Below are 23,213 nucleotides of genomic sequence, written 5' to 3' on the forward strand. Positions count from 1 at the left end.
TCCTATGGCTGCAATAAAGATGTTAGCACATGTTGGCATCATGTTGGACCCCATGGCAGTACCATGGCTTTTCTGGAAGAAATCATCCCCAAAGAGGAAATAATAACTTCATCCAGCATAGCACTGTGAGTATGAAGTTTTTGTGTGAAGACTCATGGAGTCCAAATATGTACAAATTATGTAACCTTAAATGAGTTCTCCAAGAAAGGCCATCAATACTAGATCTGTGGTGGTTATATACCTAGCATCCCCATCATTCAGCTATTTCCAGGTCCTGCAACTGGAGTAAGCAAGAGTAAACAGTGTATGAAGCTAGAACACTGCAGTACTGTACATTGTCTAGTGGCCATTCTTGAGTACTGTAGCTCAGTACCTTAACTTCAATAGGAGCTAAGCTGCAGTAAAAAAGAGCCGCCACTACATAATATGAGATGCTGGAATGTTCCAGCTACATATAATGTGTACTTGCGGCATCTGCAAGACCTGGTATAATACCTGATCAGTAGGGGTGCCAAGTAGTGATGAGCAAGTATGTCTCATTAACACTTTCGGCGAGCACGCTCGGGTGCTCGTCGAGTATTTTGGCATGCTCTGCGTTTCATTCATTGTCGCCGTGCCTGCAAGTGTCACGGCTGTTAGACAGCTGTAACACATGCAGAGATAGCCTATTCGCCAGGTTATCTCTGCATGTGTCACAGCTGTCTAACAGCCATGACACTTGCAGGCGCGGCGACAATGAATGAAATGCCGAGCATGCCAAAATACTCAGCGAGCACCCGAGCGTGCTCGCCGAAAGGGTTAATGAGGCATACTTGCTCATCACTAGTGCCAAGAGATCTTCAGTATCATAGCCTGGACTACCCCTTTAATGCCCTCTATAAGAGATGATGCTTTTATAGTTGTCTTTACACTATATAACAAAGGTATCTAGATTACAGAATTTATGAAGGAAAAAAAACAATGACAAAACTATTTTTTTATTCTGTTTTTTTCATTATGTGAAATTATTTGCATTAAAAATGTAGATTAGCTCAAGCCATTGATTTACTTGATTGCAAAAACATAAAACATTTAAATTTGAGTGGAGGCGAGGCTGAAGTCATTATTCCATATTATATGCTTCTGCCATGTAATATAATGCACGAAGCCATTGTCAGCAACGGTAATCGGCGTGTAAACGCTTCAGTTTACAAACGTCATCAGGATTTCCACAGACTATGTCGACCACTTTAATTCTGTTCGGATTGCGGATACAATCTTCCTCCTGGCCACTGGGATTCATACCACATTGAGGTGGCACCCAGGCACTGTTATAGCCATTATGATGCCACGTCTTCTGTAATGGATGGCCATGACGGTCAATTTTCTTTACTTTGCCAACATTCACACTCAACTTCAACACAACCTTTCTGGGGGGATTGTATAATGGGAATCTCATAGCCTTATTTATGTCTCGGGTCACATAGACCCCTTTGCCTAGCATGCCATCGGGGGATGCTATGAAGCCATTCCTGATGATCTTCTTGGCTGCATCGTAGGTGGTGCCATGATACATCGTATAGATCTTGTTTTCTGTCGGATGTTGACTGCTGTGCAGGCAGATTTCCTGAAATGTTGGTAAACTCGCTGCATACCATATGTTGCTTTGATCCATCACAAAAACAGGTAATAGAGGACAGCTCTGTAGAATGGGGTCTATGTTTTATCTAAAATAAAAAATAAAAAAATTACCATATATTGACTGAGGGAGAAGCAGTAAAGTTCAAAAATAGTCTGATGGTGGGCTGATTAGTCTGTAATGGTAGAATGGTCAGAAGGGTGGAGAGGTGAATATAAGAGAAAACCAAGGAGTAAGAGGAGAGAGAGAATTAAAAGAGAAGAGAACAAGGAGGAGAAGAGACAGAGGAAAAGAAAAGGAGAAAGTGAGAGAAAGGAGAGGAGAAAGAGAAAAGAGAATTAAAAGTAGAGGAGAGAAGAGAGAAAGAATGAAAGGAGAACAAAGACGAAAAGAGGGAGAGAAAGGAAAGGAGGAAGGAAAAAAGAGAAAACAGAAATGGAAAGAGTGAAAAAAGAACAGAAAGGGGAGCAGAGAAGTTAGAGAAAGAGGAGATGAGCAGGAAGAGAGACGAGAGGAGAGAGAAAGGAGAGCAAGAAAAAGAAGAGGAGGCGAGAAATAAAGAGAGAATTGGTAGAGCGAGAAGAGGGTAGAGAGACTATGGAAAGAGTGAGAACAAAGAGGAGGGAAAAGGAGAGAGAAGAGAAAGAAGAAAGAGAATGGAAAGAGTGGAAAGAGAGAGGAAAGAGAAGGTAAAGAGAAGTTAAAAAAAGAAGAGAGAAAATACAGAATAGCGAGGACAGAAGATATAGAAATGTGGCACCCCAGGGGTCTGGTTTCCACAGTAACAGCTATGTTATGTCTGAGAGCAGGTGGGAGGTCTCTTGGTCAGGGATCCTATGCATGCCACACCTCCTGCCCAGTCCTGGGAGGGGAAGGACTTCCCCTATATAAACCTAGGGCTGAGGCAGTGTGTAGAGAAGAAGTAGAGACAGAGAAGAGCAGCAGATATAGGAAAAGAACATCAGGAGCTCTGTGGGAGCAGTGCTATAAGGAGTCAGGGGCTGGTAGCTGCAGAGCTCGCCCTGACTGAGAAGCTATCACCGGACCCGGAGTCCGAGGCTGTGGGGACTAATCTTTACCCAGCAGCAGAAACCGCCCGGCAGGGGATTTCAGGTCCTCTGGCCAAGAAACCCGAAGGCACGGTCACACGCGTGGGACCAGCACCGCCGTCGTGGAGCGGACGCCACTAGAAGGCCCCGAGTCACCGGCCATACAGGTGAGCACCACACGGTACACTCAGGGACGTGGGCTACTTATACCCGCCTCTAGCAAGGTAGCCAGAAGAGTACAGTCAGTTTGGGAGGCCTACAACTCCGTCTGGCCAGGGGAGATCCCATCTGCTCAAGGACTGACCAGGCCCCGATCGCTAGCCAGTACTCCGGGAGGGTCTATCTTTATCACCAGTAAAGACCCTGAACTACACCGCATCGTCTCTGAGTGATTCCTGCTACCCCCATCATCCATGTCGGCTGCCCTGAGGCCATACCCCTCCCGTTGGGGGTGATACTATCACGCTGCACAATCCTACCACCGGCCTCAGCGGTCTGCCCTGCAGCGGCAGCTCCTTCGCTGCATTCAACGGGTGGCGTAGTCGTCCAACATCTACCGCTAATACAACGCCACTTAGTCTGACTCCCTGGGCACGGACCGGGTCACCGCCACGAGACTACAACCCTCAACAGATCCGGCTCCGGGTAAGCTCCTGCATGCGCAACGCTGTGCGACACAGGTCCAGGGGTGCGTCAACTTTTGGCGTAGTCGGCAGGATTTCGTGCCCGCAACCACCGGGTACTGCGTGCCTGAAAAAGACTGTTCAAACTTACCAGTGGTGAAGATTCCCGCCATCCGTGGAGGTTTCCCGCCATCTTCTACCTTCTTCCCGCCATCCGCAAAGTTTTCCCGCCATCCGGCGCCATCTTCTGCCTTCTTCCCGCCATCCGTGGAGTTTTCCCGCCGTTGGACGCCATCTTGAAGACGCCGCGCGGGAAGAAGAGGGGCGTGGACTCCGAAAGCGCGCGAGAACTGAAGCCCCGCCTCACGTCCGGACGTTGCGTAAGGTCCTGGAAGGAGCCCAGCAGACGCCGACGTCACAGGAGCGCGACGGAAGGTCCTCAACCCTGACGATCCACTGCGGAGCCGCGGCCTACGGAAGAGGATCATCGCAAGGTAGGCCACGGTCCACTAGGGGGGAGGAAGATGTCGGATACGGAGGAGAGCTTCACTGCCTCAACCCCCGCCAGCGCCACCGCTGCTGCAGTCATGCCTTTCACCATGCCCTATATCCCGGGAGCGGCCTGGCTACCCCAGTACTCAGGGGAGTCACATACCCTGCATGACTTTAGAGAAAAGCTGGATAGCCTCTTCCAGGTGTATCCCCTCACAGAAGAGCAAAAAGTGAGCATCCTGGTGGCCCAATTAACCGGGGCAGCCCAAAGGGAGGTAAAGTCCTGGCCACCTGGGGGGAGGACTGTTGCAGGGATACTAACCCGGCTGAGGGACACCTTTGATACCCGCACCTCAGCCGAGATCAAGCTTAGATTCTACGGGTGCAAGCAGCGAGCACACGAGAGTATAAGGGACTATGCCCTGAACCTACAAGAGGCCCTGAGAGCCATTAAGCAGACCGACCCTGACGGCGTGGGAGACGAGGACAGGCTGTTGACTGAACAATTTATAGAGGGTTTATATTGCAATGCCCACCGAACCCAGTTGCGGGCAATGGCCTTACAGGACCCTCATCTGGGATTTGCACAGTTCAAGGACAGAGCCATCCGGGTGCTCCGAGAACCGGCACCAGGTGGCGTTGTGACCCACAGACGCCCCACTACCACTTACCACCAGGAGGCGGCACCCTTGTCGGCAGGGCCTGTGGGAGCTGATGCGCAGGCTTTGAACAATGACCCGGCTCCAGACCTGCACCATCAGGTCCAAGAGCTAGCTAAAAGCGTTGCCGCGCTAACCCGAACTGTGCAGTCTTTACAGGTTTCCACTCCAGGGAAGATCCAGCTGGCATCCGGACCGGAGGACATCCCGTGGCGTCGACCAAGGAGGACCCCACCGGCCAGAGGAAGACCCAGCGACCGATACAACGAGGACGGACAACCCATCTGCCGCCGCTGCAATCAACCCGGACATATGGCAAGGTACTGTCCTTTAAACTGGCACAACCTGGGGTAGAGGGCCAAACCCCAGGAAAAAGATCATCAGGCCCATCGAACTGGCGCGACAAATATGTGGGAGGACGTCCAGTCTTGCCTGTGGTACTGGATGGCATCCCCATGAGTGCCCTACTGGACACCGGGTCACAGGTTACCACTATCCCGTACGTGCTCTTCAAGCAGTACTGGAATGACTCGGATATCACCCGCTACCCTGACGACGACTTGAGTATCATCGCCAGCAATGGTCAGCCCGTGCCACAGATTGGATTTAAAGAGGTGACCATTAAAATCGGTAGAGTCGAATTGGCGGCACAGGGACTGATCATTGTAGACATTGACAAGCACGAGAGTCACCCAAAGATAACTCTAGGAACTAATGTAATTGAAAATTGTCTTGCAGAGGTGATTTTCCTTTTACAGCAGGTTGCCAAGAACGCCAGCTCCGGCCAGCAGCGAGTGCTCCAGAAAGAGATCCGGGCACTGATGCGACGGCAACAGATAGAACTCTCCGGTGGTGAGATTGGTAGCGTAAGAATGTGTGACCCTTTTCCTATTGCCATGCCCCCGAAAAGTGAAATGATGATTTGGTGCCGGGCAGCTATTGGTCTGAGAGGTAGAGATTACCAGGCAATGGTAGAACCAGTTTACTCAGACAGTAGGCCCACCATTTTGACAGCACGGGGGGTGGTCAATGTACGCCATGGGAGGGTGCCCGTTCGCATAATAAATATCGGGAAGAGGAAAGTGTACCTGCCCCGGTATGCCACGCTAGCCAAATTGTATACCATCAATCAAAATTCCATACAGTCCGTAGAACCCTTGCCTCCATCTTCCCCGGAGGAAGGTAACGGCTCTAAGGAAACAATGGAGGACTGGTGTCAGCAACTACATTTGGGTACTGACTCCACTCCCTCACACCAGAGACAGGGAGTCTATCGGGTGGTTCAAGAGTACGAGAGAGTGTTTAGTAAACACCCGTTAGACTTCGGGCGAGTCAAGGGGGTAGAACACCACATCCCCACGGGAGACCATCCTCCCATAAAAGAGAGGTATCGACCCGTACCCCCTGCACACTACCAACACGCCAAGGGGATGCTTAGGGACATGAAGGAGGCTGGGGTGATCAGGGATAGCTGTAGCCCCTGGGCAGCTCCACTAGTCTTAGTCAAAAAGAAAGACAACACCATGAGGATGTGTGTAGATTACCGGAAAATCAACCGTATCACACACAAGGATGCGTACCCCTTACCAAGGATAGAGGAGTCTTTGGCTGCTTTAAGATCTGCTAACTTCTTCTCTACCTTGGATCTCACTAGCGGGTACTGGCAGGTTCCTTTAGCAGAGGCGGACCGGGAGAAGACCGCATTCACCACCCCGATGGGACTTAGCGAGTTTACCTGCATGCCGTTTGGACTCTGTATCGCACCAGGAACCTTTCAACGATTAATGGAGTGCTGTCTGGGCCACAAAAACTTCGAGACGGTCCTGTTGTACCTGGACGATGTCATCGTATATTCCAAGACTTATGAGGACCACCTGAAACACCTGGCGGAAGTGTTCGAAGCTCTGGCAAACTATGGCCTAAAGGTAAAACCCTCCAAGTGTCACCTCCTAAAACCAAAGGTGCAGTACCTGGGACACGTGGTGAGCGCTGACGGAGTGGCTCCCGACCCTGATAAGATCACCGCAATTAAGGAATGGCCAAGTCCCTCCAGTGTAAAGGAAGTGCGGCAGTTCCTCGGGTTGGTAGGCTATTACCGCAGATTCATCCCCGGTTTCACCAAAAAGGCAGCTCCTATGCAGGACCTCCTGATAGGCCAGTCCCGGAAGGCCAAGAACCAGAAGCCGCCCTTCAAATGGGAGAAGTTAGAAGAAGAGTCCTTCCGCCAGCTGAAGATGGCCCTCACGGGGGATGAAATCCTGGCGTACCCTGATTACAGCCAGCCCTTTATCCTCTACACCGACGCAAGTAACATCGGGCTAGGAGCCGTACTGTCCCAGATCCAGCAGGGGAAAGAACGAGTAATCGCTTACACCAGTCGAAAACTGCGACCCACCGAAAGAAACCCTGAGAATTACAGCTCATTTAAGCTAGAGTTCCTGGCAGTGGTGTGGGCAGTCACCGAACGCTTTAAGCACTACCTCGCTTCTTCCCGGTTCACCGTGTACACGGATAACAACCCGTTGACACACCTGGACACGGCAAGACTCGGTGCCCTAGAGCAGAGATGGATGGCCCGTCTGTCCAACTACGAGTTCACAATCAAATACCGGGCAGGACGCTCCAATACCAACGCGGACGCCCTGTCCAGGATGCCAAACCTACCGGACGTAGGAGAAGATCCAGAGGGACTGGAAGAAGTCGAACTCCCCGCGTTCCACCGTCATGGGACTATCCAGTATTCCCATCGGGTAAGGAGTAAGCAAGCCGCTACGTTTAACCCCTTGCCTCACTACAACTGGGAGGAAACGCAAGACAGTGACCCTGCCGTCCGACTGGTGAAGGAGATGCTGACTCGGCCAGAGGCTCGCCTTGACCCAGACGCTCCGGAGGAAACCAAACAACTGTGGGCTGAGAAGAGTCGACTGTTCCTTTACAAGGGGAAGTTGTGCCGCAGAATGGTTAACTCCCGGACGCATGAACTAATCTGGCAAGTAGTGGTGCCACGAAGAGACGCAGCCATGGTGATGGAGGCATACCACGACGGGGCTGGACACTTCGGATGGAAGAAGCTGGAGTTCCTGCTGCGCGGGCGGTTCCACTGGGTAGGCATGAGGGGAACCATCGAGAGGTGGTGCAGAGACTGTGGCCCGTGCAACCTAAGAAGGAAGGACCGTGCCAGCCATAAGACCCCCCTTCAGTCCATCGTCACCAAGCAGCCGTTGGAACTGGTAGCCTTGGATCATGTAAAACTGACCCCAAGCAGAAGTGGCTACGTCTACGCGTTAACCATTGTGGATCATTACTCCCGGTTCTTGGTTGTCGTCCCCGTTAAGGACTTAACAGCTCAAACAGCAGCTAGAGCCTTCCAGCAGCACTTCTGCCGTCCACACGGGTACCCGGACCAAGTGCTGTCGGACCAGGGACCTGCCTTTGAAGCGGAGGTCTTCCAGGAATTCTGCAATCTGTATGGCTGCCGGAAGATAAGGACGACACCCTATCATCCGCAAGCTAATGGACTTTGTGAGAAAATGAACCAGGTGGTAATGGATCTTCTGAAAACGTTGCCCCTGGAAGAACGCAGTCTGTGGCCTGAGAAGCTGCCCGACCTGGTGGACCTATACAACTACATCCCTCTAGGTTCCACCAACTGTACCCCGGCTTACCTAATGAGGGCAAGGCCTGGTAAGCTACCTGTTGACCTGGAGATGGGAGTCCTGACACCCGAGGACACTTCACCGGAAGCAGACTGGGACACAGAGAGGCAGCAGCAGTACCGGAAAGTACAGGAGAGCGTGGAGCGAAGTCTCTGTCTCGCTAGGGAAAGACAAGAGAAAACTTACAACCAGTATGCTCCCGCTGTTCCCCTGGTACCCGGAGAGCAGGTCTTGAAGAGGAAGAGACGGCTCCACAAGTTAGACGACCAGTGGGAGAAGGACCCGTACACCGTACTGCCCTCAAGCCACGACAACCCAAAGGTTTGTACCATCAGTAAAGACGGAGGGGAAACCACAGCCATTGTATTCCGGGATCACCTGAAGAAGTGTCCCGAACAGCTACGGAACCCAGAAGGAGAGCAAGAAGACCCTCGACCCGTAGAGGAAAGGGAAGATATGGTTAGTACTGTGCTCGGAGACTTCCCTCGGTCCTGGACTCAAGTCAATGGTGCAGTTGTGGTACCCGTCCTCACGTTCCTCCAACCAGCATCCCAAGTGCCTACGGAGCAACAGGTAGAGCTGGAAGAGCAGCCGGTCCAGGAGGCAGCGGACTCCACACAAGCAGAACAGGAGGATCAACCCTCTGCTCATAGTGAGCCTGCCGTACCCCTAGTGAGCCAAAGAGCCCGTAGACAGCTGCCCAGTTTACCCTTGACAGCTCCTACACCCTGTAGTTCAGGGCCAGACAGTCAGCTCCGTAGGTCCACTAGGGCCACTAGAGGCCAGTTACCCGCACGTTGGAGGATTTGAAGTGTTTAAATTGTTTTATTTGTGGTCACCTGTCTGTTACTTGTAAATAATTATGTGTTTCTAGTTATTTTTAGGAGTCCTTGGTGGATTTACCGGGAATCCTTGTACAATTGGTTGGAGCGTAACCTAGGAATGGACTAAAGACTGTTAAGGACACGGGGCAGGACAGACCCCTACCTGGTTACGTCTCCCTGTTTTGGTGAAATGGACACATTGCTTTTCTTTAAAACTGCACCCGGTTGCGGACACGCCGTAACCATCTTTATGTGTTTTTCTTATTGTATTATTATTGTTTATACCTTGTTATGTTTTTCTAAAAATATGTTTAGTCCCGGAGTACTAAATTTCACTAGGGGGGAATGTGGCACCCCAGGGGTCTGGTTTCCACAGTAACATCTATGTTATGTCTGAGAGCAGGTGGGAGGTCTCTTGGTCAGGGATCCTATGCATGCCACACCTCCTGCCCAGTCCTGGGAGGGGAAGGACTTCCCCTATATAAACCTAGGGCTGAGGCAGGGTTAGTGTGTAGAGAAGAAGTAGAGACAGAGAAGAGCAGCAGATATAGGAAAAGAACATCAGGAGCTCTGTGGGAGCAGTGCTATAAGGAGTCAGGGGCTGGCAGCTGCAGAGCTCGCCCTGACTGAGAAGCTATCACCGGACCCGGAGTCCGAGGCTGTGGGGACTAATCTTTACCCAGCAGCAGAAACCGCCCGGCAGGGGATTTCAGGTCCTCTGGCCAAGAAACCCGAAGGCACGGTCACACGCGTGGGACCAGCACCGCCGTCGTGGAGCGGACGCCACTAGAAGGCCCCGAGTCACCGGCCATACGGGTGAGCACCACACGGTACACTCAGGGACGTGGGCTACTTATACCCGCCTCTAGCAAGGTAGCCAGAAGAGTACAGTCAGTTTGGGAGGCCTACAACTCCGCCTGGCCAGGGGAGATCCCATCTGCTCAAGGACTGACCAGGCCCCGATCGCTAGCCAGTACTCCGGGAGGGTCTATCTTTATCACCAGTAAAGACCCTGAACTACACCGCATCGTCTCTGAGTGATTCCTGCTACCCCCATCATCCACGTCGGCTGCCCTGAGGCCATACCCCTCCCGTTGGGGGTGATACTATCACGCTGCACAATCCTACCACCGGCCTCAGCGGTCTGCCCTGCAGCGGCAGCTCCTTCGCTGCATTCAACGGGTGGCGTAGTCGTCCAACATCTACCGCTAATACAACGCCACTTAGTCTGACTCCCTGGGCACGAACCGGGTCACCGCCACGAGACTACAACCCTCAACAGATCCGGCTCCGGGTAAGCTCCTGCATGCGCAACGCTGTGCGACACAGGTCCAGGGGTGCGTCAGAAAGACCAAAGAGCAGCAAGATGATAGAAAAATTAAGTGTGAGCGAGAGAAAAGAGGAGAGAGAATATAAAGAAAGGAGAGACGGGAAAGAGATAAGAAAGGAAAAAGAGACAAGAGGGAGAGAAACAGATGAGAGAGAGAGGAGAGAAAGACAAAAGAGAAACAATAGAGAAGGGAGATGGGAGAGAGGAGAGGTGACAGAGCAAGAGAGAGGTGGGTAGAAAGAAAAAAAGAAAGAACAGACAGAAGAGAGTAGAGAAGGGATCGAGACAGAGGACAGATCGTCAGAAGAGGAGAGAGGGAGAAAAGGAGTGCAGAGCAGAAAAGAGAGTGTGAGAGGAGAGAAATGAGGGGGGGAAAGGGGAAGAAAATAGTTAACATGAAAGAAGAGAGGAGAAAAGAGGAGAGAGAATGAGACAGACAGAAAGGAATGAGATGAGATGGAGATAGAGAGGAGAGAGATAGGACAGCAGAGAAGAAAGAGGAGACGGAAGACAGAGAGAAGATGAAGATAGAGAGGCAAACAATGAGATGACCTTAATTAATGTATCTACAAGCTTAAAATTGAGGCAATGGCGGAGAAAATATGAGATTTCCGAGAGCGTGGGGCTCAAACTCTGTTCTGGCACAGGAGACCTGCCCAAAGTAAGGACAAAACTAAGTCTTTTCTTTATGACTTGCATTTTGTTTGCCAGTCTTAATGAGGGGCGTACACACCATTTAATGAATTAGGCACATCTTTTCAGTGGCGTATGTCTCTGTGCGTCTCGCCAGGAATGTTACTATAGTCAGGGACTGGAGTAACATTTCTGGCATAAGAAATGCCATAGATTTTAAAGAATTTGGCGGATGTAGACACGCCCCATCACGGCTCCTCCCCAGTTCTGACCATTTTTAAACTGTTGTGAAAAACGCCAAGTCACAAAGTTTTGCATCTTTTCAGTATTTTATGACAGTTTCTAGTATAAATACCTTTATGTATCGGCCCCTAAGACTCTCTCAGGCTACAATGTTATTGTAACTATAAAGTAACAGCTACAGTTCACATGAATACAATGGGGGAAATTTTCATACCTTCTATGCTAGTTTTTGGATGTCCAAAGGTCACAAAATTTGTTGTGAGTGGTATTAGCACCAAAATTTTGCAAAGTTTTTGCAGCAGTTTGCCACTTTTTCTACATTGGTTTTCCAGCAAACTCATGCAGTCACTTAACTTGGAGCATGCTGCAATGAAAAGTCTAGTTGTAGCCTCAGCCTAAACTTTAGCTTAAAAGCAATTCAGAAGCGTTTACATCACAACTGGACAAAGAAAAACTTACGATTCAGCTGAGAAGTCACGAAACCTGGAAACTGCTCTTCAGAAATCTGCAGGTAGAGGACAGCACCGCTCAGTATTTATACAGTAGGTTGTGTGATATTGTGTGGGCTGAAAGATCATTTCTGAGGAAAAATAATTTGGCACAAAGATATAAAAAGAGCAAAGGTTTCTCTTTTGTCATTCCAAGAATAAAGTTTACTATTCTCCAGTAGTCAAAAGTCTTTCAAATACCAGCTGAACCAAAAAAAAAATATATTCATTAGTGTTGAGCGAGCATGCTCGACACTGGTCGGTACTCGCCCGAGCATCTCACTACTCAGGATGTTCGACGAGCACCGAGCATTTCCGAGTTACTCGGGCGGGAGCTCGGGTCTCCACCTTGCATGTTTGGCGCTCTTTACAGAGCCAATGAACATGCAGGGATTGCCAGCCAGTCACTGTAATGCCACAGCCATGTTATTTGTGGGCATTACAGTGATTGGCTGGCCACACAGCGTCACCTCGAGTATTTAAAACCGGGCGCCGCCATCTTGGACACAGTCGCTCCGGATCAAACGGTGTAGGGAGAGTGCTGCTGAGTTAGGGAGAGATTTATACTGTGAAATAGGTAGTGTAGGGTCTCTGACGCGCCCCCAGGGCCGTGGGGTACTCGGCAGCCGGGCCTATGGATGCTGGGGGGGATATGCCACAGTGGCTGGCCCGGTCCGTGGCCCAGGGCGGTCAACAAAAAGGGGAATGTTATTTATATATAGTTTGTAGTTTTAGAAAGTGTTCATGACGCCACCTGTGGTACCTGGTAAGGATTACCAGCGCTGCTTCAGACCTCGGGGGTGTTGGAATGGCAGCTGAGGTGTTTCTGCTCACCACAGGTGGAGCGGGCCCCCAGGGCAGTGTGGAGTTTGATGGAGGGTGGTGATGCTGGGGCTTGAAGTGCAGGCGGGATTGTGCAGCAGGAGTAACTGACAGAGACAGGGGATTCGCTTCAATACCTTTACTGGTGCGGATGTCAGGTACGGTCCAGGGTACTCAGTAGGATGGGTGCACTCCAGGACTTCTCCCCAGTGAGGCCTCCTGGTCCGTGTCTGCCTCTCTGTATGCTCCTGGCCAGCCTGCAATTGAGCCTAGCTTATTTGTCGTGCTGTTCCTTCACCTGTCGCTCGGTAGTAGGACCTTCTGCTGGCAACCACTATCCCTGGGCGCCGGGGCCTTTGTGGTTCCTGGTCCTGTAATGGGTCTAGCTTCAGGTCAGCCAGGGACTTGTAGTCCTCCTGGAATGCCGGTGATCCCTACCGGGTATAAAGGACCCTGTAGGCGCGGACTCGGTGTCCGGTGTGTATATCGGGGTGAGCCTATGATGCTCCTCTGCCCCTTCAACTCCTCTCTCCTTTCTCCAATTGCCTTCGGCCACACTCGGGGCCCTCAAAACTCAGCAGCAGACGTGCTGCGTCTTCGCTGCTCTCAGCATCAGCATGCTCTCAGACTCTCTGTCTGACTCACTAACTTCTCACTGACGCCTCTCAGACTGACTGACTGCCTGGCGCCACCCTCCATATATATATCCCTAACGGGCTCCCTCTGGTGGTGTGAAGTGGAAGGGTGGAGGTGTTTGTATGTAATGAGGGCCTCTTGTGGAGAAGTCCGTCCATGCACCCTGGGTCCTGTGGCACCTGTGCGCAGCAGGGAGCCACATCTCTAAAGCCTGCAAAATCAAACAAACAGTCCTTCTCAGGACTAATATCCATCCCAGATATCAGGCAGGCAGGCAGGCTGTATAGGAGACGCAGTGGTTATACCAACAAACACTGCATTACAGTCCTGTGTGCTGCTTTTCAAATTGCTAGACTTAGTACCAGGTCTCAGGGGCCAGGAAAAATCCTTTTTTTTCATCTAAATCCTCTTTTTTTTTTTTTCCCTCAGTCAGACTGTACAAATACCCATCTTATTAACCTTTTGGTATTTTTTACCCCCCCCCCCCAAAAAAAACAATTGAGTGTGTCTGTGAGTGTTCAGACACAAATATGTCTGTTTAAAAGAGTCTGGTGTAGGCTAGATAACTAGAACTGTGGTTTTGCAGTTTCACAGTTCTAATCTATGTATTATCCACTTTTTTGCCTTTTTTCCATAAAAAAAAACATTTTGAGTGTCTCGCTGACTGTTCAGGCACAAATATATCTGTTCAAAAGATTCTGGTGTAGGCCAGATAACTAGAACTGTGGTTTTCCTCTTCCATGGTTCAAATCTGGGTGTAATCCACCTTTTTGCATAAAAAAAAACATTTGGGTGTATCGCTGACTGTTCAGACACAAAAATATCTGTTTAAAAGATTCTGGTGTAGGACAGATAACTAGAACTGTGGTTTTGCAGTTTCACAGTTCTAATCTATGTATTATCCACTTTTTTGCCTTTTTTCCATAAAAAAAAACATTTTGAGTGTCTCGCTGACTGTTAAGACACAAATATATCTGTTTAAAAGAGTGTGGTGTAGGCCAGATAACTAGAACTGTGGTTTTGCAGTTCCATGGTTCAAATCTCTGTATTATCTACTTTTTTGCATTTTTTCCATAAAAAAAAACATTTTGAGTGTCTCACTGACTGTTAAGACACAAATATATCTGTTTAAAAGAGTCTGGTGTAGGCCAGATAACTAGAACTGTGGTTTTGCAGTTCCACGGTTCAAATCTCTGTATTATCCACTTTTTTGCCTTTTTTCAATAAAAAAAAAACATTTTGAGTGTCTCGCTGACTGTTCAGACACAAATATATCTGTTTCAAAGAGTCTGGTGTAGGCCAGATAACTAGAACTGTGGTTTTGCAGTTACACGGTTCAAATCTCTGTATTATCTACTTTTTTCAATAACAAAAAACATTTTGAGTGTCTCGCTGACTGTTCAGACACAAATATATTTGTTCAAAAGATTCTGGTGTAGGCCAGATAACTAGAACTGTGGTTTTCCTCTTCCACGGTTCAAATCTGGGTGTAATCCACCTTTTTGCATAAAAAAAAACATTTGGGTGTATCGCTGACTGTTCAGACACAAAAATATCTGTTTAAAAGATTCTGGTGTAGGACAGATAACTAGAACTGTGGTTTTGCAGTTTCACGGTTCTAATCTATGTATTATCCACTTTTTTGCCTTTTTTCCATAAAAAAAAAACATTTTGAGTGTCTCGCTGACTGTTAAGACACAAATATATCTGTTTAAAAGAGTGTGGTGTAGGCCAGATAACTAGAACTGTGGTTTTGCAGTTCCACGGTTCAAATCTCTGTATTATCTACTTTTTTGCATTTTTTCCATAAAAAAAAAAAACATTTTGAGTGTCTCACTGACTGTTAAGACACAAATATATCTGTTTAAAAGAGTCTGGTGTAGGCCAGATAACTAGAACTGTGGTTTTACTCTTCCACGGTTCAAATCTGGGTGTAATCCACCTTTTTGCATAAAAAAAAAACATTTTGAGTTTCTCGCTGACTGTTCAGACACAAATATCTGTTTAAAAGATTCTGGTGTAGGCCAGATAACTATAACTGTGGTTTTCCTCTTCCACGGTTCAAATCTCCTTTTTATTAGCCTTTTGCCATTGATAGTGCGAGTGTAAGCTATTTTACTTATTTTACAATGGGCAAGGCGCGTGGCAAGGGACGTGGAACTGGACGTTCTGGTGATTGTGCGTGCAGAGCACGGGGCCGTGGCCAAGGTGAAAATGTGCCACAACCAACAGCCACATCTTCTCGCTCCCAGTTCTTGACCGAATTACAAGGGAAGCAGACAACAGCACCACTATTGCGAACTGATCAGTGTGAACAGGTTATTAATTGGATAGCAGATAATACTTCCACTCACCTGGGCACCACCACCTCCGGTTCGTCTTCCACACGGTCAAGTGTTGGTAGCCGTGAGTCTCGACTGCATACTCCTCCTCACCCTGATGCTCCTTCCTCCCACCATGCCGAGTGTCGTCAGACAGCAACTGATCCCACAGTTGGACACTCTGAAGAGCTGTTCACTGGTCCATTTCCATATTTGTGCCCCTCGCCTGCTCCGCTTGAAGTGGTGGAAGAGGAGATCCCATGTAGCGATGGCCAAATATTTGAACAGCCACGGCCACAGGAAGGCGACCCTGGCAATTTGTTACAAGAGGTGGATGACGATGAGACACAATTGCCACGAAGTGAGGAGGAGGACCGTGGTGCAGAAGTGGAAGAGGAGGAGGTGGTGGATGATCTAGTAACTGACCCAACATGGCAGGAGGACACGCAGAGCGAGGCCAGCAGCACACAGGGGGAGGGAGGCAGAGTACCCCAACAGGCAGGAAGAAGCAGTGTGGTGGCCGCAGACAGAAGGCGAGCAACCGTTCCGTGTAGGGATGTTGTCAGGACAATAGGTAGGTCTTCCAGAGTCTGGAATTTTTTTAAAGACTCTGCTGATAACCCCAAAAAGGCCATTTGTACCACCTACCATCAGCAGGGGTGACAAAACTACCAGCCTGACCACCACTAGCATGATCAGGCACATGTCAGCAAAGCACCCGACTTTGTGGGGCAAACCCCAGGGTCCACGACCAGTGTTAGCGGGTGTCACCACTGCTTCTTCCGCTGTTGTGCGTGTAAGAGAACCCCCTGTTGTGCGTGCAAGGCAATCCCCTGTCCATACTGCATGCAAAGATGCCCCCTCCTCTCAGTCTTCACTTGTTATGGCAGTTTCTCAAGAAACAGTATCAACGTCCACGTCCACGTCCCACCACAGCGTTCAATTGTCCATATCCCAGACCTTTGAACGAAAGTGCAAATTCGTAGCCAACGCCCCACAGGCCACAGTCCTAAATTTGCACATTTTACGACTGCTTGCATTGGAAATGCTGCCTTTTAGGCTGGTAGAGATGGAATCCTTCCGCACCCTTATGGCGGTGGCCGTCCCTTGGTACTCGGTCCCCAGCTGACACTACTTTGCCCAGTGTGCCATCCCCGCACTATACAAGCACGCAGTCTGTGGCCTGAGAAGCTGCCCGACCTGGTGGACCTATACAACTACATCCCTCTAGGTTCCACCAACTGTACCCCGGCTTACCTAATGAGGGCAAGGCCTGGTAAGCTACCTGTTGACCTGGAGATGGGAGTCCTGACACCCGAGGACACTTCACCGGAAGCAGACTGGGACACAGAGAGGCAGCAGCAGTACCGGAAAGTACAGGAGAGCGTGGAGCGAAGTCTCTGTCTCGCTAGGGAAAGACAAGAGAAAACTTACAACCAGTATGCTCCCGCTGTTCCCCTGGTACCCGGAGAGCAGGTCTTGAAGAGGAAGAGACGGCTCCACAAGTTAGACGACCAGTGGGAGAAGGACCCGTACACCGTACTGCCCTCAAGCCACGACAACCCAAAGGTTTGTACCATCAGTAAAGACGGAGGGGAAACCACAGCCATTGTATTCCGGGATCACCTGAAGAAGTGTCCCGAACAGCTACGGAACCCAGAAGGAGAGCAAGAAGACCCTCGACCCGTAGAGGAAAGGGAAGATATGGTTAGTACTGTGCTCGGAGACTTCCCTCGGTCCTGGACTCAAGTCAATGGTGCAGTTGTGGTACCCGTCCTCACGTTCCTCCAACCAGCATCCCAAGTGCCTACGGAGCAACAGGTAGAGCTGGAAGAGCAGCCGGTCCAGGAGGCAGCGGACTCCACACAAGCAGAACAGGAGGATCAACCCTCTGCTCATAGTGAGCCTGCCGTACCCCTAGTGAGCCAAAGAGCCCGTAGACAGCTGCCCAGTTTACCCTTGACAGCTCCTACACCCTGTAGTTCAGGGCCAGACAGTCAGCTCCGTAGGTCCACTAGGGCCACTAGAGGCCAGTTACCCGCACGTTGGAGGATTTGAAGTGTTTAAATTGTTTTATTTGTGGTCACCTGTCTGTTACTTGTAAATAATTATGTGTTTCTAGTTATTTTTAGGAGTCCTTGGTGGATTTACCGGGAATCCTTGTACAATTGGTTGGAGCGTAACCTAGGAATGGACTAAAGACTGTTAAGGACACGGGGCAGGACAGACCCCTACCTGGTTACGTCTCCCTGTTTTGGTGAAATGGACACATTGCTTTTCTTTAAAACTGCACCCGGTTGCGGACACGCCGTAACCATCTTTATGTGTTTTTCTTATTGTATTATTATTGTTTATACCTTGTTATGTTTTTCTAAAAATATGTTTAGTCCCGGAGTACTAAATTTCACTAGGGGGGAATGTGGCACCCCAGGGGTCTGGTTTCCACAGTAACATCTATGTTATGTCTGAGAGCAGGTGGGAGGTCTCTTGGTCAGGGATCCTATGCATGCCACACCTCCTGCCCAGTCCTGGGAGGGGAAGGACTTCCCCTATATAAACCTAGGGCTGAGGCAGGGTTAGTGTGTAGAGAAGAAGTAGAGACAGAGAAGAGCAGCAGATATAGGAAAAGAACATCAGGAGCTCTGTGGGAGCAGTGCTATAAGGAGTCAGGGGCTGGCAGCTGCAGAGCTCGCCCTGACTGAGAAGCTATCACCGGACCCGGAGTCCGAGGCTGTGGGGACTAATCTTTACCCAGCAGCAGAAACCGCCCGGCAGGGGATTTCAGGTCCTCTGGCCAAGAAACCCGAAGGCACGGTCACACGCGTGGGACCAGCACCGCCGTCGTGGAGCGGACGCCACTAGAAGGCCCCGAGTCACCGGCCATACGGGTGAGCACCACACGGTACACTCAGGGACGTGGGCTACTTATACCCGCCTCTAGCAAGGTAGCCAGAAGAGTACAGTCAGTTTGGGAGGCCTACAACTCCGCCTGGCCAGGGGAGATCCCATCTGCTCAAGGACTGACCAGGCCCCGATCGCTAGCCAGTACTCCGGGAGGGTCTATCTTTATCACCAGTAAAGACCCTGAACTACACCGCATCGTCTCTGAGTGATTCCTGCTACCCCCATCATCCACGTCGGCTGCCCTGAGGCCATACCCCTCCCGTTGGGGGTGATACTATCACGCTGCACAATCCTACCACCGGCCTCAGCGGTCTGCCCTGCAGCGGCAGCTCCTTCGCTGCATTCAACGGGTGGCGTAGTCGTCCAACATCTACCGCTAATACAACGCCACTTAGTCTGACTCCCTGGGCACGAACCGGGTCACCGCCACGAGACTACAACCCTCAACAGATCCGGCTCCGGGTAAGCTCCTGCATGCGCAACGCTGTGCGACACAGGTCCAGGGGTGCGTCAGAAAGACCAAAGAGCAGCAAGATGATAGAAAAATTAAGTGTGAGCGAGAGAAAAGAGGAGAGAGAATATAAAGAAAGGAGAGACGGGAAAGAGATAAGAAAGGAAAAAGAGACAAGAGGGAGAGAAACAGATGAGAGAGAGAGGAGAGAAAGACAAAAGAGAAACAATAGAGAAGGGAGATGGGAGAGAGGAGAGGTGACAGAGCAAGAGAGAGGTGGGTAGAAAGAAAAAAAGAAAGAACAGACAGAAGAGAGTAGAGAAGGGATCGAGACAGAGGACAGATCGTCAGAAGAGGAGAGAGGGAGAAAAGGAGTGCAGAGCAGAAAAGAGAGTGTGAGAGGAGAGAAATGAGGGGGGGAAAGGGGAAGAAAATAGTTAACATGAAAGAAGAGAGGAGAAAAGAGGAGAGAGAATGAGACAGACAGAAAGGAATGAGATGAGATGGAGATAGAGAGGAGAGAGATAGGACAGCAGAGAAGAAAGAGGAGACGGAAGACAGAGAGAAGATGAAGATAGAGAGGCAAACAATGAGATGACCTTAATTAATGTATCTACAAGCTTAAAATTGAGGCAATGGCGGAGAAAATATGAGATTTCCGAGAGCGTGGGGCTCAAACTCTGTTCTGGCACAGGAGACCTGCCCAAAGTAAGGACAAAACTAAGTCTTTTCTTTATGACTTGCATTTTGTTTGCCAGTCTTAATGAGGGGCGTACACACCATTTAATGAATTAGGCACATCTTTTCAGTGGCGTATGTCTCTGTGCGTCTCGCCAGGAATGTTACTATAGTCAGGGACTGGAGTAACATTTCTGGCATAAGAAATGCCATAGATTTTAAAGAATTTGGCGGATGTAGACACGCCCCATCACGGCTCCTCCCCAGTTCTGACCATTTTTAAACTGTTGTGAAAAACGCCAAGTCACAAAGTTTTGCATCTTTTCAGTATTTTATGACAGTTTCTAGTATAAATACCTTTATGTATCGGCCCCTAAGACTCTCTCAGGCTACAATGTTATTGTAACTATAAAGTAACAGCTACAGTTCACATGAATACAATGGGGGAAATTTTCATACCTTCTATGCTAGTTTTTGGATGTCCAAAGGTCACAAAATTTGTTGTGAGTGGTATTAGCACCAAAATTTTGCAAAGTTTTTGCAGCAGTTTGCCACTTTTTCTACATTGGTTTTCCAGCAAACTCATGCAGTCACTTAACTTGGAGCATGCTGCAATGAAAAGTCTAGTTGTAGCCTCAGCCTAAACTTTAGCTTAAAAGCAATTCAGAAGCGTTTACATCACAACTGGACAAAGAAAAACTTACGATTCAGCTGAGAAGTCACGAAACCTGGAAACTGCTCTTCAGAAATCTGCAGGTAGAGGACAGCACCGCTCAGTATTTATACAGTAGGTTGTGTGATATTGTGTGGGCTGAAAGATCATTTCTGAGGAAAAATAATTTGGCACAAAGATATAAAAAGAGCAAAGGTTTCTCTTTTGTCATTCCAAGAATAAAGTTTACTATTCTCCAGTAGTCAAAAGTCTTTCAAATACCAGCTGAACCAAAAAAAAAATATATTCATTAGTGTTGAGCGAGCATGCTCGACACTGGTCGGTACTCGCCCGAGCATCTCACTACTCAGGATGTTCGACGAGCACCGAGCATTTCCGAGTTACTCGGGCGGGAGCTCGGGTCTCCACCTTGCATGTTTGGCGCTCTTTACAGAGCCAATGAACATGCAGGGATTGCCAGCCAGTCACTGTAATGCCACAGCCATGTTATTTGTGGGCATTACAGTGATTGGCTGGCCACACAGCGTCACCTCGAGTATTTAAAACCGGGCGCCGCCATCTTGGACACAGTCGCTCCGGATCAAACGGTGTAGGGAGAGTGCTGCTGAGTTAGGGAGAGATTTATACTGTGAAATAGGTAGTGTAGGGTCTCTGACGCGCCCCCAGGGCCGTGGGGTACTCGGCAGCCGGGCCTATGGATGCTGGGGGGGATATGCCACAGTGGCTGGCCCGGTCCGTGGCCCAGGGCGGTCAACAAAAAGGGGAATGTTATTTATATATAGTTTGTAGTTTTAGAAAGTGTTCATGACGCCACCTGTGGTACCTGGTAAGGATTACCAGCGCTGCTTCAGACCTCGGGGGTGTTGGAATGGCAGCTGAGGTGTTTCTGCTCACCACAGGTGGAGCGGGCCCCCAGGGCAGTGTGGAGTTTGATGGAGGGTGGTGATGCTGGGGCTTGAAGTGCAGGCGGGATTGTGCAGCAGGAGTAACTGACAGAGACAGGGGATTCGCTTCAATACCTTTACTGGTGCGGATGTCAGGTACGGTCCAGGGTACTCAGTAGGATGGGTGCACTCCAGGACTTCTCCCCAGTGAGGCCTCCTGGTCCGTGTCTGCCTCTCTGTATGCTCCTGGCCAGCCTGCAATTGAGCCTAGCTTATTTGTCGTGCTGTTCCTTCACCTGTCGCTCGGTAGTAGGACCTTCTGCTGGCAACCACTATCCCTGGGCGCCGGGGCCTTTGTGGTTCCTGGTCCTGTAATGGGTCTAGCTTCAGGTCAGCCAGGGACTTGTAGTCCTCCTGGAATGCCGGTGATCCCTACCGGGTATAAAGGACCCTGTAGGCGCGGACTCGGTGTCCGGTGTGTATATCGGGGTGAGCCTATGATGCTCCTCTGCCCCTTCAACTCCTCTCTCCTTTCTCCAATTGCCTTCGGCCACACTCGGGGCCCTCAAAACTCAGCAGCAGACGTGCTGCGTCTTCGCTGCTCTCAGCATCAGCATGCTCTCAGACTCTCTGTCTGACTCACTAACTTCTCACTGACGCCTCTCAGACTGACTGACTGCCTGGCGCCACCCTCCATATATATATCCCTAACGGGCTCCCTCTGGTGGTGTGAAGTGGAAGGGTGGAGGTGTTTGTATGTAATGAGGGCCTCTTGTGGAGAAGTCCGTCCATGCACCCTGGGTCCTGTGGCACCTGTGCGCAGCAGGGAGCCACATCTCTAAAGCCTGCAAAATCAAACAAACAGTCCTTCTCAGGACTAATATCCATCCCAGATATCAGGCAGGCAGGCAGGCTGTATAGGAGACGCAGTGGTTATACCAACAAACACTGCATTACAGTCCTGTGTGCTGCTTTTCAAATTGCTAGACTTAGTACCAGGTCTCAGGGGCCAGGAAAAATCCTTTTTTTTCATCTAAATCCTCTTTTTTTTTTTTTCCCTCAGTCAGACTGTACAAATACCCATCTTATTAACCTTTTGGTATTTTTTACCCCCCCCCCCCAAAAAAAACAATTGAGTGTGTCTGTGAGTGTTCAGACACAAATATGTCTGTTTAAAAGAGTCTGGTGTAGGCTAGATAACTAGAACTGTGGTTTTGCAGTTTCACAGTTCTAATCTATGTATTATCCACTTTTTTGCCTTTTTTCCATAAAAAAAAACATTTTGAGTGTCTCGCTGACTGTTCAGGCACAAATATATCTGTTCAAAAGATTCTGGTGTAGGCCAGATAACTAGAACTGTGGTTTTCCTCTTCCATGGTTCAAATCTGGGTGTAATCCACCTTTTTGCATAAAAAAAAACATTTGGGTGTATCGCTGACTGTTCAGACACAAAAATATCTGTTTAAAAGATTCTGGTGTAGGACAGATAACTAGAACTGTGGTTTTGCAGTTTCACAGTTCTAATCTATGTATTATCCACTTTTTTGCCTTTTTTCCATAAAAAAAAACATTTTGAGTGTCTCGCTGACTGTTAAGACACAAATATATCTGTTTAAAAGAGTGTGGTGTAGGCCAGATAACTAGAACTGTGGTTTTGCAGTTCCATGGTTCAAATCTCTGTATTATCTACTTTTTTGCATTTTTTCCATAAAAAAAAACATTTTGAGTGTCTCACTGACTGTTAAGACACAAATATATCTGTTTAAAAGAGTCTGGTGTAGGCCAGATAACTAGAACTGTGGTTTTGCAGTTCCACGGTTCAAATCTCTGTATTATCCACTTTTTTGCCTTTTTTCAATAAAAAAAAAACATTTTGAGTGTCTCGCTGACTGTTCAGACACAAATATATCTGTTTCAAAGAGTCTGGTGTAGGCCAGATAACTAGAACTGTGGTTTTGCAGTTACACGGTTCAAATCTCTGTATTATCTACTTTTTTCAATAACAAAAAACATTTTGAGTGTCTCGCTGACTGTTCAGACACAAATATATTTGTTCAAAAGATTCTGGTGTAGGCCAGATAACTAGAACTGTGGTTTTCCTCTTCCACGGTTCAAATCTGGGTGTAATCCACCTTTTTGCATAAAAAAAAACATTTGGGTGTATCGCTGACTGTTCAGACACAAAAATATCTGTTTAAAAGATTCTGGTGTAGGACAGATAACTAGAAC

At 49.0% G+C, this 23,213-nt stretch overlaps 1 long non-coding RNA gene across 1 annotated transcript; it reads right to left on the reverse strand.

Moving 5' to 3' along the window:
* Positions 1 to 961: 961 nt before the first annotated feature.
* On the reverse strand, positions 962 to 11,897 carry LOC141172676 (uncharacterized). Its single transcript, XR_012252513.1, has 2 exons — positions 11,587 to 11,897; positions 962 to 1,706 (listed from the first exon to the last, which is right to left on the reverse strand). It is a non-coding gene; the product is annotated as an uncharacterized lncRNA (long non-coding RNA).
* Between the last annotated feature and the right edge of the window lie 11,316 nt (positions 11,898 to 23,213).

Source organism: Phyllobates terribilis, unplaced genomic scaffold, assembly GCF_046119375.1.
Source record: "Phyllobates terribilis strain yellow unplaced genomic scaffold, ASM4611937v1 Scaffold_12__6_contigs__length_324123572, whole genome shotgun sequence".
Taxonomy (NCBI): Eukaryota; Metazoa; Chordata; class Amphibia; order Anura; family Dendrobatidae; genus Phyllobates; species Phyllobates terribilis.